Consider the following 5547-nt stretch of genomic DNA (forward strand, 5'->3'; position numbering starts at 1 on the left):
AACAGTACCAGAAACACAAGAAAACTGTCGCTTCTAATACACCATTTATTGATCATTTTCCAGCTGTGGTAGAGCTCTAATTATTCAGGTGAAGAAATGCTCATGTTTAGCAACATTCTGCTAATTCTTTTTTCATTTGTGGTGAGATTAGGCGTTAAATGCATGTTTTTGGCAGTCATGTTTAAAAGGAAGGTAATAATATTTAGTAAGTTAGCATGTTAACATTCACTAATTAGTGCTAAAACAAGAGCGGATGAATTGGTGGAAATCTCATTAGAACTGCAGGTATTTAGTCGTGAAGTACTGGACCAGCTGGACAAAAAATTTGCCATGATAATGAAGCTGCATGAAACAATCATCATCAACCATCAACCATCATAATTCATTTCTGAGGGGGACATGAATGTCAGTACAATATTTCATAGCAATCCATCTAACAGTTGTTGAGATATTTTAGCTTGGTGGTAAACCAGTCACCCAACATGGCCATCCAGCTCAAACGTGTAGTTCTTGCTTGTTAAAATGATGTCAGCATGATGCAAAATATGCAAGTTTGAGGCAATAATAATCACTCAGATGACTGGACTGAGAAATTGGATGTATAAGCTTTTAACATCAACTGACCTGAAAAGTCAAACTAAGAGTATGTCTGACCTGTATTCCAGTAGATTTCTGTTCATTTGTGTGGATCAATGGATCAGTGGAGTTTGCATGTTCTCCGCACGTTTATGTCTCTTCCCTCTGGATGCTCCTGCTTCTTCCCACAGTCTCATGCAGGTTAGATTCATTGGTGACTTTAAATAACCCTTAGGTGTGAATGTGAGGGTGAATAGTTGTTTGTCTCTATATGTCAGCCCTGATGACTCTCTCCGAGGGTCAGCTGGGAAAGATTCAAGCCCCCTCTGTGAGCCTGCAAAGGATAAGCGCTGGTGGATGATGGATTCAATATGACACAACATGTTACCATTACTCATCTAACATTCAAACTAAAATTAAAAGATGTAAGATATTTTCCATATGTTTGGCCTTGTACGTTTAACTGGATAATCTTTTGCATCGTCCTACAGCAGCATCTGACATATTATGCCAAATGAGATACATCCGTTGAATTTGCAGTCATATTTTCCATTAAGTACATTATATATGAAGGTGTGCATTCATCAGTGACTTCACTATAGAATAATTGATCTTTTGCCATAATTGAAAAAACACCTTGAGTGTGACGGGATTAATTTGTTTCTATTATGCCTGATTGATATTTCAATTTTCTTTCATCCTGCATCTTTCCATATTTACGCAGAAAGATAAATCACAGCATTTCCACGGCACTGAACTGGTGCATCTTTGTTCCACTCAGAGCCTTTACAGCGCTGCCCTCTGACCCCTGAGATCAGTCGTGTTGCAAGCAGAGTGTGACTGATCCTCCTCCAGCCCTCTCCTGTGAAGACGAGCTGACGGGATCAGACCATCCTTCAAGTCTTGATGCGGGAGCCCAACTTAGTTGAAATGTCTCCTGCATTAGCATTCCTCTGCATTCCTCGGCTGGACTTGACATGGTGTCATGCTTCTGGGCGCAAGTTCAACCATGTCCAAGGTGCTTATTTTCCCCCACGAGATAATTTTCCCTCATAACAAAAATACACACAGGCTGCATTCCTAAATATGAGGTTAGAACATCACACCCACCCAGTACCACAAGTGCTCTCACTGTATTATAAAAACAAATAGTGTACAGTATGTGCACCCATTGGATGCCTAAACGATAACAGCAATAAGATTTTTCTTCACATATTACAAAAAGCTTGGCTGTTATTATTATTATTTCTTTTTCTTTCTTTTTATTATTATTTTTTTTGAGAGGTATATGTTAGCAGCCTATACAATAAGGTAATGAATTAAGAGTCATGTCTGTGGAGGTAGGAATGTGGACAGATGTTTACTATACAGCAAAGCTGTCACTCTGCAAGTGTTAAGTTTATAACCTGCAAGCATTCTTGCAGAAAGTCGAGACGATGGGAAACATAAACAAAGGAGAGGTGCAAACGTGTGACAGATAAACAGGCCGATCCTCTGGGGGAAAGACAGCGAGTGGCCAGACGGGGAGTGAAGAGAAGAAAACCACACAGAGCTTGAGATGTGAGCGCGAGGTAGTTACATGAGTGCTGACATTCAGGAGAGGTGGACGCTGGCACAAGGCTCCACTGTTAGAGGGCAGGACGAGGGAAAAGAGCAGCTGTCCACCCAGGCAGGCAGCGATACGCCTGCCCCCCAGCTGTCAGAGCCTGGAGAAATGGCCAATTCACATACAGGACATTGGGTCAGTGTTCAAGGACCGATGGGACATCGAAACCCACACCACATATACAGGAAGGTGTGTGTTCTTCTCAATGTGCAACAGAGGCAGAGGAAAATGTATGAACCTTCTCAGATACACACAAAAAACAACAACAACAACAACAACAAAAAACACTTACAAGCATGCTGATTACATTTAACACTGAGCAAGTGCATAAAAGATTCATAAGCCATTAAGGTAAGAAATCTTAATTGTGTTTCTGAACATCAAGCAAATCATGCACATGTTGGTAGAATGTTAACATGGGAACCCTTCCAGAAAATCATCGATCCCCATTAACTTACAGCTGCTGAGACTGTGAAAGTACCTCAGTAGGATTTTAGATATTTTATATGAAGCTGTGTGGCTCCTGCACGCTGTCAGTACTGATGTTATTAGAAACACAATGTTCAGGACCTTCATCAGGCATCAAATTCACAATATGAAACAGCACATCTTTACACTGAAGCTGCACTTTGTAATGACCAAACACGTGAACTGTTTATTGGTTGTTTCATGAGAGTGCAGGGTGCCCTGTAGGGTACCTTGACCGAGTTTAAGATAAAATCGAATGTTATTTATCTGAGGAAAACTGGCTGGAGCCATCTCAGCACGCCATGCTTCTGTTGTCCCTCTCTCAACTGGAGGTAGATGAGGTGGAAAGTGTGATTGCCACAGGAAGGAAAGATTTCCTGTGGCGTTCTGTGGTGCATCGTGGTGGGGACAGTATGATTGCTAACTGGGAATATCTTCTTAAGCAGGTAGAAAAACAACCCTTACAATAAGAATGTCTAAACCTGGAAGTCAATATTTCAGGGAGAAACTTGGAAAAGGTGCAATATTACATACCATATGCACAGTATTTGGACATATTTTGACCAGTTATTTATTTTTAAGCATATAGATTCTGGATGTGTTTTACTAAACAAATTCATCAATGAGAGTATCTCACTTTTAAGTCACATCCTCGTATTTGGGATGATATTTGCATCAAACACAGGAACCTGCTTATTCATGTCAACGAATACTTGATTTTGTCTATGTTTCTTTCACCACAAACTTTCTGTTTCACTCCCTCCTTTAATCAACAGAAAAAACATTCTGGTTTTAATATATCTTACCATATACTGCCACAGTAAAAGAGAGTGCAAGTAACTTTAGACAGCTTGACTGAAAATCCTGCATCAAATACTGACCACTGACTCTTCTAGACGAACGAAATCCTTTTTTCATTCTACCAGAAACTCCTCAAGTCTAATTTCTCGGTTCCTGACAGTTGTCAAGGCTCACCCAGACACTTGTTAGTCTTGACAGGAGGCATTGTGCCGATGTGAATGGTGACAGAGAGCACAGGGCATATTTGTCTACAGAGAAACTGCAGTTCAGTCTTGTCAAGCTTGAGCTTGAGGTGGAGGGCAGACATTCAGCAGAGGGTGTTGACCAGAGAAGCAGGATGTGCACATCAGTTTTTTATAAAGGAAAAGTACAGGGTTGAGAGCCATCAGTGATGCAATTATCACAGAAGATATCGACTGTGACTGGATGCAGATCCCATTTTAAGGCCAGGTTTAAATTGGGTGGATCTTTACTGGAGATCCGTATACAAATCATGACACAATTAGCCTGGTAACTGACAGTGAATGACAACATTAAAGTCAGTGCTGACCAGGGCTGATGAGAAAACAGGATCTATGAGAAATATCTGAGCTACAGGTAGCAAATCACAGCTCACGGTATTTCCAGATGAAGAAGGTGTTGTCAGTGAAAAGTACAGCATGAAGGGAAAAAGAGAGGTCAGGCAACCATGAAAGGAAGAGATCAGCTGGCAGGATCAGAAAGATAAATGGCTGTGGTCTGGGGGAAAGAATGGAAACCTCCTTCACTACCAGGCAAACTGGAAGGAACTGTGGAGTACAGTCCCGTGTAACGTCTGTGGCCTACAGAGTGCAAAAGTTCATGGAATAAAGTGGGGAAGCTTCCAACACAAGGCAACACACACACACACACACACACACACACACAGCAGGAGCGACTGGTGCAGAAGACAAATAAGGTCCAAACTCCTCCCATCAAAGTAGCTTGAAAATCAGATCACTTACGGTCTACTGCACATTAGATCTTTAATTAAGGTGGTGTCAGTTTCTATCTTTTTCCGTCTGACACCATGTTTGAATTATAAGTCAAGGCCGGTAAGTAAAAGAAAATTTGGGGCTGATGTGATGACTACTAATGTTTCATTCCTTTCCAGTTACAAGATCTAAATTTTCTTTTTCTTGTCCCTTTGTTACTTTGAGTCATCCTGAAAAAGACTGGTTTGAAGCCTAATACTATAGTGAATTTTAATCTCTCTAAGCCTAGTGTATTTGATCTTGCAGATTGTGTTTAGCCATAATGGTGATGATTTAAAGACTTAAAGTGATAAAAAAAAAAGCTGTAAAATTTATTTTGCATTTATATGTAAATATCCAAAGTTCTTATCTTATCCTCTGATTTTAGTTGCTGTGGTTGGTGTTGTTTTTAAATCACAGCTCCTGCAGAGTTCCTATTTTGTCACATTGTTTACTTGCAGCAGTAAGCATATAAATGACTCACACTTTTTGAAATTTTCAGAGAATAATTCTGAGGTCGTGCAGTGGAACATTTTCAGTACTCTACAAAGTGTGCTTTCAAATGCCTGGTTGAAAAATATGGTTACTAAGTGAAGCATGAGTCTTTTGACTTGTGTTTATGTGTCACGGATGGTCAGGAGTTTTTGTTCAAGAATCTCCTGCAGGAAAATTGCCAGTGGCAAAAGCAGAATTTGTTTGTGTGGGTTTCAAATCCACAAAACGTCAAAGCCTTTCACAATCTCCTTACAGCAGCCTTACGAAGCAATCTTCAACAGACTGTCAGTGTTTTGAGGGAAAATTAACTGTTGCTCGTATTGTTCTTGAGCCCTTTGAGTGCACACTTGAGTCCACATCCTGCTCTCCAATGTGAATTGATGTAGTAAATAATGGACATCTTGTAGAGTCAAGACTGACTGCCCAGGGCTGCTTTCCCACAACTGGGGGTCTCGGGCTTGCAGGAGGTTTTAAATCAGAGAGTACTGTATACCTCGGCTCTGATGTGCTGCTGATTCTGCTCTGTGAATGTGAGTAAAAGCCTGTGGCCAGCCTGTAGCACCCAAAAAGGTACAGACAAGAACTGAAAACAACAGTGACGCGAGAGCT

Source organism: Scatophagus argus, chromosome 20, assembly GCF_020382885.2.
Source record: "Scatophagus argus isolate fScaArg1 chromosome 20, fScaArg1.pri, whole genome shotgun sequence".
NCBI classification, from domain to species: domain Eukaryota; kingdom Metazoa; phylum Chordata; class Actinopteri; family Scatophagidae; genus Scatophagus; species Scatophagus argus.